At 37.5% G+C, this 13,887-nt stretch overlaps 1 pseudogene; it reads left to right on the top strand.

Annotated features, from left to right (window-relative positions):
- The first annotated feature begins 6,902 nt into the window (after positions 1-6,902).
- Positions 6,903-8,726, top strand: LOC149184833 (BTB/POZ domain-containing protein At2g24240 pseudogene; annotated as a pseudogene).
- Positions 8,727-13,887: the final 5,161 nt, after the last annotated feature.

Below are 13,887 nucleotides of genomic sequence, written 5' to 3'. Positions count from 1 at the left end.
AGTTTGCTCCATGTTCGTTCGGGCTAAGAAAACTTAATTTTTAGTTTTGGATCCTTGCAGTTGCCTTCTAATTAGAGATGCATAGATACCATTCTTTTTCAACAATTCCTCATGAGTACTACTTTCAACTATCTGACCGCCTGACACAACTGCCACGGTAGTTGCACTTTAGACTGCTGAAAGTCTATGTGCTATAACTAAAACCGTCTGTCCTTTTATCAATTGGTCCATGACATCCTGATTAAATACAAGCAAGGGCATTGTTAAGGAAGAAAATAAGATCAGACGAAAAATCAAGAGTAATAGAAGAACAAAGAGGCTATCATGGTTTGGGTCATGGTATCACCTGAACCAGGTATTCAATCTTTGCATCCAAAGCACTCGTAGCTTCATCCAAAATAAGTACACGAGGATTCCTCAGTAATGCCCTTGCTATTCCAATCCGTTGTTTTTGACCCCCTGACAACTTCACACCATGCTCTCCAACAAGTGTATTGTACCCTTCCAGAAAATTTGATACAAACTCATGGGCATTGGCCATTCTCTGTATTTGTTGAGTCAGAAGTGGACAATGTTTCAAATTTAGGAGAATTCCATATTCATTGAAATAGTCAAATGAAGCAACTAATTGTACTCTCAATTTGACAATACAAGTCGCATGTTTCTAGTTCAAATCAAACGAGATTTAAAACATGTCTAAAGGTTTCTGAAATGTACGACAACATTTTTAATGTCAACAGTGTTGGCTCTGCCTTTCAGTCCATATAGAATATTGTCTACTACTGAGCAGTTGAAAAGAACAGGATCCTGGCTCACAATACTTACTTGCAAAATTTGCCAGTTGGTTTTAAATGAGTGCATGAAAATCAATTTTGCTTCCAGGTTGGTACTTTCCCCTGAAAAATCGAGTATAGTAAACACGAAAATAGATTGCCCCTTGTTTATATCTTCTAAAAATGTCTGATTATAGTAGGCACCCGCATTAACAGGTGTAATAGATGAACAAATATTAGATAATATCGACACATCGTTCACTGTTGATTCGAAACATGGTGCAACTCCTAGCTCATCAAACAAGTCTATAGTCTTTGCCTGCAACCCAGCAGTGCCTCCACACACTCGTGGTTGATGCCTAGACGACAAAAACAATACATTATTTAAACTTGTCTACTCTCAAACATTTCGAATACTCCATTGGACCCAAATTTAACAGAACCCCAAATCGGAATTACCTGTACTCCCATGGACCCAAATTTAGCAAATTCCCAAAACAAAATCAGATTATATGCATGGCTCATCCAAGGAGAGTCAAGATGGTTGCACAGTAAATCAGGAGGGAGATAACAGATATGCTTTTGAGGGACAAGATATTACAACAGGCCATTCTTTCAGAGACTGCACTAGGAGCAGACAAGTACTTATCTTCACTAAAAACAATCAGTGATGTTGAAGTGTCAGTCTGCCAAAAAGGTACATTTATATTCTGTAATGTTCTCAATCTTATCTTGCCAGCGTTCTGCATAATCGGAACTAAATTCTTTTCAGAACTCTCATTTGATGTCAAACAACTCTCCATGGAAAAATATGTGACTTGAAATTGCTAATTAAGGCTATGCATAGCATGTACCATATGTTGATGCTACTTGTATAATGATGGCATTTCAGGGAAACTAGAAAAAGCATTGTTGAGGCATTCACTGGACACTTTTGAAGCCAATTCTGAGATTTCTGCACTGGCACCTTCTAGTCCAACAGAACCCAAATTGTGGCTAGCAACAGTTTCCCTGGCCTTCTCCAGCACAAACTACAAGTGAAAGAAATTGTAAGAGAGACGTGTGTGAGTTTGAGAGAGTGTGACAACGATGATGAAGATAGAGAGATACATACCAAGGTGTTGTTAGGCATTTCGTAATACCATCCATTAACAAATGCTGGGAATATAGCCTAGGCTGCCCTGACAAAAATAAGCATCGCTTTCATTCCCATCCATTCAAAGGAGAAAAAATGGTCTTCTTAAACCCCAAATATCAATCTAAAAAATCAACAAAATCAACAAACACTGTAAGGGAGAAATTCAGTGTCATTGCAAAATTGGATATTCATTTCAATAAATTTATTTTGCAATGGGGATTCATCTACACTTCAGATCAGGTTTATCAAATAGGGCTTATATATCTACTATTTAAAAATATACCTTGCCTATTAGTTATCCAACCTGGCAGTCATATGAAGTTATTCAGAAGAATGCTAGAACACATCCATCTTAACATTGAAATTGTTGCATCAAGGAATTTGATAGCGTTAACCACATCATAGATCATGCATTAATATGGATTTGAGTAATTATACTAAATTATTCACTGCTAGATGCATGCCATCTTAGTATTTCCACGAGTGCTGAGAAATACCAGAAGATAAAAGGCCAAGAAAACAAGCCTTGTTGCTCCTGCTGTGAGGCAAAGATAACTGAAGTTGTACAGTTGTTTGTTCAGTGGAATACAATTATAATCTATATAAGCTATTTGAAACATAGGCCTTATGACTGGCAAGGTCAATACAAATTAAAATCTGATTCTATTCTGCATTTGCATATGATGCAACATAGGTATTAGGCCTTATATCACCCTGGAGATCATGGTTTATTGCATCATCAATGTAAATAAGACATCGATTTGAAGAACAAGGTACTTAATTTTTAACAGCATGTTATTCTCGACAACGTCATGGCTTATTCTGTGTGCCAATTTGCATACAATCTCTTTTCTTTTTCCAAGGAGTGATGTTCTTCACAACATATCTCCCTGTGGGTGTCCTTAGTTCAAGTTTGGTGTCATTGGTGCACACAAAAACAAGTTTTTACCAAAGTAATTATATAGTGAGCTAGTGATAACAAGGATCTTCATATATGATACATGGAATTAACAAAGAGATTTTTTCCAAGATTTTGATACTCAATGGAGACGTAGTGGGTGCATATCGTTCTACAACATTCCCATCTTTGTCCAGCAGAAACTTAGTGAAGTTCCACTTTATTCCATTACCAAAAAGCCCACCTTTGCCTAACTTCAAGAACTTGTAGAGAGGAGCTGCATTGCTACTATTAACTTCGACCTACATCACAGAATTTCTACTTAACACCAAGGATCCAATGAAGCAACCACATGGACTGGTTAAGTTTAAACTTTAAATGAATCCTCTAGCATAAAGAGAGAAGAAATCCAAGATGGTATAAAGATCAGAAGAGGCTGTCAGATTAATATTTAATAGTTAAGAAAAAATTAATAGTTAGAGTTTCTTGTTGCTAAACAATTTCTTGATGGCTTAAGGGTTTCTCAATGGTTTCTCCAAAAGAGAATTTATCTTATAGGTATTTTGAGTGTTGAACATGAAATATCATTTTTGGTAGATGGACCCTTTAAGGAAACCAACAATATTTACTATAGGGAAAGTTCTTGCGTGTTCTTTCAGAGGACTCATGTTCATTTCTATGCGGGAGAGACCACTGGTGGATTCTAACATTCTGGCTGCCCTCGGCTGTGAATGTTTTATATGAAGGCAAACTACTGCATACAAGATAATGATGCTTATGCAATCTTTCTGGAACCTCCACAATGAAGTTCCAGATGGTTTTTCTTTCCATCACTGATGGATTATTATTGGTGGCAGGCAGAAGGAATAGGGGAATAACTACTCTATTATGATTATCTTATTTTATGTAAGAAGTAGTACTTTTACAGATTATGTTACATGACTGGACACTTAAACAATTTAATGATATCAAGGACGAAGTTAAGGCATGGAAGTTTGGAGGGTTTTGTTCAAATCATTGTGTTAGTCATCTTTGGGATTATAGCTACACAAAAATGCCTTGGTTTATCATGTTGTTATCCCACGAAGTTTTCATCTATTTATTTTACTTGGATATTCAGAGTGAATCCTTGTCAATAACAAACAAGAGGTGACATGTATTTCTGGTAGAGAATCTGGGTCACCAAGATATTATTCGGACTGCCAGTCTTTTTGTACACTGATATTATGAATAATATTTGGCCTTGCTTAAAGCAATGACATATTTCTCCCTTGAAATATGAATGTACAGAATTCTTATCTCTATTGTTCAAAAATTTTAAATTTGTTTGGAGAAAAAAATGTTTATTTTACTTGTCAAGTTTTTCAAAAAGTTGAATTTTGAAAGATTTATGGGAAGTAGTTGAACTTTTTACAACTGTTATCTCCTATTTGCTTCTCGTCATATTGTTCTGCCTTCTCTCTCTCATTTTCTTTTCCCCATTTCCTTCTCCTCTGTTTTCTATTTGCTTCTCGTCATATTGTTCTGCCTTCTCTCTATTTTTCTTTCCCCCCATTTCATTCTCCTATGTTTTCAATTTTCTTTGTGACGAAATTCTTAGAATATTTTGAAATATTATATATTTAGAAAAATAAATTTTTATTTTGTATTTACCAAGCATTTAACTGGATTTCAAATTCTTAGAATATTTTGAAATATTATATATTTAGAAAAATAAATTCCTCACTGCGTTTACGAATTCCAAATTCTTAGAATATTTTGAAATATTATATATTTAGAAAAATAAATTCCATGCCGGAAACTATTATATAAACCGCCCATTTCTGCGGATACATAGATGACCAAATTTTTAAAATATTTGTGCAGATTAGATATCTCAAATTCTTAAAAGTTGTCCTAGAAGCTCTCTCCCGAGGAAGGAGATAGTTTCAGATTTGTTGATAGGAATAAAATCTGATCTTAGGAGAGATTATATCATAAATATTCATGCGACACTAAAAATATCCAAAATATAATTAATACAACCGATCAAAACTCCATGCTCTGCTAAAATTGAGTTATGGAACACTTACAGGTACTAAGATTGTTAACCATGTTGATTCTCATTGTCATAGTTATAAAAAAAAACCAGCTACATCAAACCTATAAAGCAGAGCACCCTTCATTAACCAACCATTTTTGTCATGTCTTAGCCTTGCCAGTACAACATTTGAGCGAATCTATTCACTAGCTTATTGCGTAATATCACAGCTTGTACCGAATACGCTGCCACTTTTTTGGTTTCCTGTCAGAACTGTCGTCCTCTTTAAACCTTCCTCTCGATATATAAGAATCTGTCTAACAAAGGTGGGAAAATTTCCATTCATTAACAATTAAAGAGCATTACTTTATGCATTATTTATTACATTTTAGTAGAAAAAATTTATAGGAAAAAATTTAAATTATTGTTTCTGAGGTGGACTTTTTTGCTTTGACACACTTCTATTTTATGATACTAGCCTATTTTTTGAAAATCTAAAAAGGAAAATTACATTATATTCATTGAAATTGATATCTACATCTTTTGAATTCAAAAGTTTAAGGAATTTGTTTGAACTTAACACGTTTTATCGAATTATATCATTTCAATTAAAAGAAAAGTATCTATTTGCATTTGTTAATTTCTTTATTTTTCAACCTCTTTTAACCCTCGTAACATACTTTAACATTCTTGACCCAAGAATGTATTTAAAGTCTCACTTCGTTATTATTAACTAATTACGGGTTGGTATAATGTAAGTGATTTCTCTTTATCTTTAAACTTTGAATGAAATTTTGTCTACTAATTTTTATTTAGTAATTTTCTATATCTCATGATTCTTCTCGAAAGTATAAAAGTATAATGTAAGTGATTTCTCTTTATCATCAAGCTTTGAATGAAATTTTGTTTACTAAATTTTATTCAGTGATTTTCTTTATTTCATGATTCTTCTCAAATTTATGCTTTATGGCGTTTCCTTTGCAACATCTAGTGCAAATGCTAGTTATTAATAATCCTAAATAATAATTATTAATGTGGTTGATACGACTCTATCTGCATATATCAATGACATTGGAAAATGTGGTTATATATATGCTTCATATACACCTATAACCGAGCGTATATCAAACATATTGGTAAATATAGCAATATAGTTGTGCAATACACTTATCTATTGTACTGTACTAGGGTACTTTTTAGAAAATTTTAATGTACGGTGACTGAAAAACTTCTCCCTGTACCAACCGAAAGAATGTTTATTGGAAAGTACGAGGATAGTGGCTAGACTGACCGGCAGGCTGAGGTTTAGTTTAAAGGCATGAAGTTTTTCTCATGCGGAGTTATGGGTTAATTCTCCTCCAAGTTCTCCTTTTCAAAGTATAAAATTGAGCATTGCTCTATACGCTTTGATTGGGTCACTGAATGACGAGCCCAGTTCAGAAGAGAAGTTGAAAATCAAAATTAGAACCGGAGATGCCGTATTATCCAATCGGATAAAACGGGAGGCGATTTTTTTAAATGAATGGTGGGACATCATGTATGATGTGAAAGTTTTCCTGAGAAGAGAGAATATTAGGAGAATTCGTATGTCAAAATCCACGGCGTCTGCCCCACCGGAAGATTAAAAATATTGAGGATGGGTTAAGACAGCCGACGGACTTCGTCGACGATGACGCACAGGGCGGCGAAAGACGAAAACAAAAGGGTTTAGACAGACATTGACTGTCATATAAAAAGCTGTTTGGTATACGTACGGCTGCGATTTGGAGTTTCTGCTGGCTCGTTGAAATTTCTGGAAAGCAATTAATTTCATGTTTAATTATTCAGCCCAGGTTATACTCTCTCTTGCTTTTTATCCCATACAGAACCAGATAGTGTCGATGAGTCACCCGTGCTTTCTCTTTTGCTTTTTATCCGATTCAGAACCACGGAATGTTCACGCAAAACACACAAACATCCCATTTCTTTTCTTCTTGCTTCAGGTTGCATATCTTTTCATTATTGGCAGTGCGTTCTCCCAAAAAAACCTCTATCGTATTATGCTACGGCTATGTGAACGAACTTCATGTTCATACGAAGCAATTCATGTTCATGTACATGGTGCGGTCAATGGAGATGACGCGTAATCCACTCTATCAATGAAAAGGATATATCTCCTCTATTTCATCATAACATAGTGGCCACACAAACAACCCCCAACGAGAGCAACCACATCATACAAACTGCCCGGTTGGTGTTGATCAATACTACTCACCTCTTTGCGGGCTTCTCCTCCGTGTTTACCTGCGAGGAGGATCCGTAGGTATTGGTTTCAACTTCATACAGCGCCCCGGGTTCACAGGGGAGGCCTTTTTCTTATAGGGATTAGTTTTACAGCCGTGTGGTAATGGCGATGAAAAGAGACGAGCATGATGGTCACAGAGTTAAACTGAACGTTGGGGGAAAACGATTTGTGTCGAGCCCAAGTACTCTAGCAAACGCAGGGCGGGAATCGATGCTGGGAGCCATGATCAGCCACGATTGGGCGCCTGAGAAACCAAATTCCCACGAGTATTTCATCGACAGAAATCCAGCCTATTTCTCCCTTCTCCTCGACTTCCTGCGAACAGGGGAACTTCACGTCCCTCCACACATGTCCCAGAAAGTCCTGTACAGAGAGGCGCTCTACTATGGTCTCATGGACAGAGTCCATAACGCCACATGGGCTCGCAACTTGGATGGAAACCGAATTCGACTTGCCGCTTCCATTCATGGAAGAGCCACGGGAGACGCCACGGCTATCAGAGCAGCGCAGGACGGAGGATGCTGCGTGACACACGGCAGCATGGTTCATGTCTACGATTGGACCATGGTAGAGCTACAACCCCTCAATCTTGATTACCATCTCGTTAATGATGTGGGTTTTCTGAATCCCCAACGCCTCGTCATCGGCACTTGCGCCAGCGTGGACAAGCCCAGCCGGGGAGGCATGGCGAGCTTCAATACCAGAACGGGAAAGCTGGAGCATAGATTCCAGGTGTGCCATCAGGGCGACCAACACAAAAATTTCACCGCCGGAGCCCTCGCCAGCAGCAGCCACGGTCACGTGTACGCCAGTTGCAGAGGGTTAATCGCCGAATACGGAGTAGGGGTGTGGGATGAGACTACAGGTGAGCAAGTGGATTTTGTATACGATTGGCCCCTCGGAGATGCAGGGAAGCTACAGTGGCTTCCCGAGAGCAATCTCGTCCTGGCGGCGACTCTGTATCCTCGAAGTGATGATGCTCACATCAGCTTGATAGATTTTCGGGAAAAGAACAGCGCGGTGTTGTCGTGGACAGACTGCCATCTGTTGGACGACAAAGTGGTGGTCGACACCGTGGCCATGGAAGATTGCAGAACAGTTTGCGTGGTGAATCAATATGATAATCTGGGATTTCTTGATATGAGGTCCATGAACCATGTCAAGTGGTGTCACCGGAATCGGCCCGGAAAGATGGTATCTCAATCAGTTGAAGAGGGGGAAGAAAGATTGTATTCCAAATTGGCAGCTTGCGGACTGCAGCTTTTCTCGACAAAGAAGGAGAAGGTGCACGTATTCTGTGCTCCTCATTGGGTGCTCACTTCGCAGATACAGAACAAAGGCGGACCATGTACTGGAGGCGGTATCGCCGATATTGCTGTTGGCGGAGACCGTCTGTTTGTTTTGTATGATGAAGAAGATGTGTTTGATGTTTGGGAAACTCCAGTTTCTATGAACACCAATGTTTATTGGAAGGATGAGTAGCGGCCTATTAGGTTTTGATACATTATACTTGTGTATTGTACTATATTGATACTGTACAGCTGATCAGATACAGTATGTAGAAGATTTGAGAACAAAAGCTTTTATATAAATATAAACCGATTTTGATTCTTCTTTGGTTTTAAGCTGCAACCCAAAGAATCTATTTTGATGATTAGCTTCCAATTGCAACTTAATTAAATAAAAATGTAAGAATTTATGTTAAACTACTTTGTTTTCGGACCGACTCCATCATCGACATTGCGTGTTATATTCTGTGAAGTAACCGAATGGTCAGGCGATAAGAAGCAGTTTGGAAGAATTGCGTGAAAATCTGGATTGCTCCATGCCTTTGATTGAGTCTATCAGTAAAAGGTCCAAATTCCAAGCGACGACCACCGGGCCAGTTCTCAAGATAGTTCACTTATTACCTCCATGTCTTGTTTCGGTGTAAAAATTGTAAAAATAAGTTAATTACTCTTAGGAGGAGTTCGTTAAAGTTAGAGTAAGTTAATTAAATTTAGAGTCAAAGTTAAATAATTTATAGTTGAATTTATAGTGTTGTTATATGTTGAGATATTTTATGTAAGTGGTTAGTTAGAAAAAGTTAAATACCTTTTACAGGATTTATTATAAAAATAAAGTTTTGTGAGATTAATAGAACAACCCCAACTCATATCTTTGGAGTGAATTTTATGTTTAAGCTTTTCTGCTTTTCCAACAAATTGTATTGGAGTTAAAGAAAGATCACAAGTTCACTAATGCTTTAAGAAAACCCTTTAAAAAGTGCCAAGAAAAAAAGTTTCCATTTTTTTCTTTTTAAATTACACCAATTTCGAGGAGTGAAAGTCATAGTGTACTTATCCTTTTTCGGCAGCACGTGGAGCCTGGAGTACCTTTCATATATATATATATATAAGTGTGAAGACAACATCCCTACGTTTATATAGAGGGTCATATAACGTAAGAGAGACTTTGAAAAGGTTTTTTTAATTTTTATATGAGCGTGAGTGATTTTTTAGAGTTTTATAAAAGGTGCATTAAAATCTTTAAAGGCTTTTTTTTTAATGGTTTATAAAGTTTTTGAAAAGGATTTTGCAAAAGTTTTTTTTAATTAAAATAAAATAAAATTTGGAGTATATTTTAGGGTTTTTAAATGAAGAAATTTTAGACATTTTATTTAAAGTGTTTTAAAGAGTATTTTTGAAAAAAGAGGTTTTCTCAAATTTCTAGTTTTAGTTTTCATCGTTTACAGGGAATGATTATGATGTGTGGGCCATTAAGATGGCGACCACGTTGCAGGCACATGATGTTTGGGATTATGTCTAGTTTTGGTTTTCAGAACCTAAGAATGAAGCATAAGAACGAGCTCTCACTAATGCAGAGAGGGAACAATGGAAGAAGGACAAGAAGAAGAATGCACAAGCGTTGCAACTTATCCAACAAAGAGTGGACCGAGCAGTGTTCCAGAAGATTATGATCATGTCTTCAACAAAGGAAGCATGAGATACTTTGGCGACAAGCTATAAAGGTATGGCCAAAGTCAATATTGTTAAGTTGTAGAATACTAGGAGAGAGTTTGAAATTCCGTAGATGAAGGAGACAAAGGACATCGATTCTTTCATGAATCAGGTCATGACTGTTGTAAATTAGTTAAAAATTTATGGTGAGGAAATTAAAGATCAAATAGTGGTTGAGAAGGTCCTCAGATCTTTGTCTACCAAATTTGATGTTGTGGTAGCAGCCATAGAAGAAGCCAAGGATTTGGCATCATTAACAATTGATGAGTTGATGGGATCACTTATATCACATGAGGCAAGGATAGACAAAAATAATGATTCCACTTCAGAGACCGCTTTCAAAATTCAGGTTTCTATTTTAATAGACAGAGGTCGAGGCAGAAGTAGTTCGAGAGGCAGAGCATGAGGCGGAAGATATGGTGGTCAAAGAGATGGCTCAGAAGAGCATGAACATGAAAGTGGAAGCAACTGTAGAAACTTAAGCAATAATCAAAGGTGAGATGTTATTATTGCAATAAATTTGGTCATTATGCTTGTGATTGCAAGAAGAAGATAGTTGATCAAGGGAACCAGAGAGCTAATGTCACTACAGAGAGTACTAACTCCATGTTCTTAGCTTGCCATATCATACATAAACCTTCTGATAGTGTGTGGCTATTATACAGTGGTTGTAGTAACCACATGATAGGCAACAAGAATTTGATTGCAAATTTGGATCAATCTATGAAAATAGAGGTAAAGTTGGGGACTGACAAGACTGTGGATGTAGATGGAAAATGAGTGGTCAACATTCTGACCAAGCAGGGGGAGGCAAAGACAATCTCAGAGGAATATTATGTTCCTAGTCTCAAACGTAATTTGATAAGTGTTGGTCAATTGACATAGAAAGGATATAGAGTTATCTTTCAAGGTTAAGAATGTGTTATATATGACAAGTCCCCAAGCAAATAGCTGATAGCGAAGATGCAGATGACGAGGAATATACTCTTTCCTCTAATTTTGAATTACAGTGATGAGGTCAGTTCTTTTACATTTGCATGTTCTAGTGATTATTGGTTATGAAAATTTCGATCTAAACACTTGCACTTTTTTGGTTTAAGATTGTTGCAACAGAAATAGATGGTGAGAGGATTACCTCCCATCAAAGAACCTGCTAGTATCCAGCCCCAGTTTCCACCGTTCATGGGGAAGGATTATGATGTGTGGGCCATTAAGATGGCGACCACGTTGTAGGCACATGATGTTTGGGGTTACGTCTAGTTTGCGTTTTCAAAACCTAAGAATGAAACAAAACAATGAGCTAATGAAGCAAAATAATGAGCTCTCACTGATGCAGAGAGGGAACAATGGAAGAAGGACCAGAAGAAGAATGCACAAGCATTGCAGCTTATCCAGTAGGGAGTGGACTGAGCAGTGTTTCAGAATATTATGATCACGTCTTCAACAAACGAGGAATGAGATACATTTGCGACAAGCTATAAAGATATGACCAAAGTCAATATTATTAAGTTGCAGAATACTAGGAGAGATTTTGAAATTCCGCAGATGAACGAGACAGAGGACATCGATTATTTCATGAATCGAGTCATGAGTGTTGTAAATCAGTTAAAAATTTATGGTGAGGAAATTAAAGATTAAACAGTGGTTGAGAAGGTCCTAATTCCACTAATGTCACTACAAAGAGTACTAATTCCATGTTCCTAGCTTGCCATACCATGCATGAAACTTCTGATAGTGTGTCGCTATTAGGCAGTGGTTGTAGTAACCACATGAAAGGCAACAACAATTTAGTTGCAAATTTGGATCAATCTGTGAAAATAGAGGTAAAGTTGGTGACTGAAAAGACTATGCATGTAGATGGAAAATGAGTGGTCAACATTTTGACCAAGCAGGGGTAGACAAAGACAATATCAGAAGTATATTATGTTCCTAGTCTCAAACATAATTTGATAAGTGTTGGTCAATTGACATAGAAAGGATACAGAGTTACCTTTCAAGGTCAAGAATGTGTTATATATGACAATTCCCCAAGAAAGCAGCTGATAGCAAAGGTGCAGATGGCAAGGAACAAACTATTTCCTCTAATTATGAATTACGGTGATCAGGTCAGTTCTTTTACATTTGGATGTTCTAGTGATTATTGGTTATTACACCTTCGATTTGGACACTTACACTTTTCTAGTGTAAGATTGTTGCAGCAGAAATAGATGGTCTGAGGATTACCTCCCATCAAAGAACCTGCTAGTATTCAGCCCCAGTTTCCAGTGTTCACAGGGAAGGATTATGATGTGTGGGCCATTAAGATGGTGACCACGTTGCATGCAAATGATGTTTGGGATTATATTCAATTTGTGTTTCAGAACCTAAGAATGAAGTAGAAGAATGAGCTCTCACTAATGCAGAGAGGGAACAATGGAAGAAACAAGAAGAAGAATGCACAAGCGTTGGAGCTTATCTAGTAGGGAGTGGACCGAGTAGTGTTCCAAAATATTATGATCACGTCTTCAACAAAGGAAGAATGAGATACTTTTGCGACAAGCTATAAAGGTATGACCAAAGTCAATATTGTTAAGTTGCAGAATACTAGGAGAGATTTTGAAATTCCACATATGAAGGAGATAAAGGACATCGAATCTTTCATGAATCGGGTGATGAGTGTTGTAAATCAGTTAAAAATTTATGGTGAGGAAATTAAAGATCAAACAGTGATTGAGAAGGTCCTCAGATGTTTGTCTACCAAATTTGATGTTATTGTAGCAGCCATAGAAGAAGACAAGGATTTGGCATCATTGACAGTTGATGAGTTGATGGGATCAATTCTATCACATGAGGCAAGGATAGACAGAAATAAGGATTCCACTTCAGAGACCACTTTTAAAAGTCAGGTTTCTATTTCAAGAGACAAAGATCGAGGCATAAGTAGATCGAGATGCAGAGGACGAGGCAGAAGATAAGGTGGTCAGAGAGATGGCCGAGAAGAGCATGAACATGAAAGTCGAAGCAACTGCAAAAACTTAAGCAATAATCAAAGATTTGACAAATCAAAGGTGAGATGTTATTATTGCAATAAATTTAGTCACTATGCTCGTGATTATAGGAAGAAGATAGTTGATCAAGGGAACCAGAGAGCTAATGTCACTACATAGAGTACCAATTGAATTTTCCTAGCTTACCATACCATGTGATCCAGGTGGCTCCAGAGACACACACAGGACAAAGAGGGCTTATGAATGCTCAAAACTCAAAGTGCTTGGATTATGATCTAACCAGGTTCATGTTAAATATCTCATCGTCATGATCGCGGTGGTGTGAACGGTTCGTCAATCTGAGTTTGGATGAGGAAGATAGAGGCAGTCAAAGTTGGGTTGACGTTTGCTCACTCGGCAGGATTAATGAAGACACAAATTGGAATTTTTCTGGTGAATGGAATCCGGAAAACTCCGGCCGTATTTCGGGCAAAATTGTGGCCTCATTAGAATGACTCCTAGGGTCAAAATTTTGGAAATTCAAAGACGGATTATATGTGTAAAAATAAAAATATAAAATATAAAAAAAGGGAGGTGGTGGAGGGGTGGGCCACGACCCCCAGCCCCTCCCACGAGAACTGTTAAAACATAGAATGGAGCAGAGTTTTGGGTGGGCTGGTCCTTGGGGCACAGACTCAATCCCAAAACGATCCAACCACTGCCAATCTTAATTGCAATGGAGCCGATGGGAGATGGGATTGGCGAGCCGCCCAAGGCGGGCCTAGCCTGACCCTTATTTAAAATTAAAA

Source organism: Pinus tabuliformis, chromosome 3_2 (assembly GCF_031772625.1).
Source record: "Pinus tabuliformis cultivar Carrire ecotype Pingquan chromosome 3_2, CPIR1, whole genome shotgun sequence".
Taxonomy (NCBI): domain Eukaryota; kingdom Viridiplantae; phylum Streptophyta; class Pinopsida; order Pinales; family Pinaceae; genus Pinus; species Pinus tabuliformis.
This window is presented reverse-complemented; position numbering and strand designations above follow the sequence as displayed.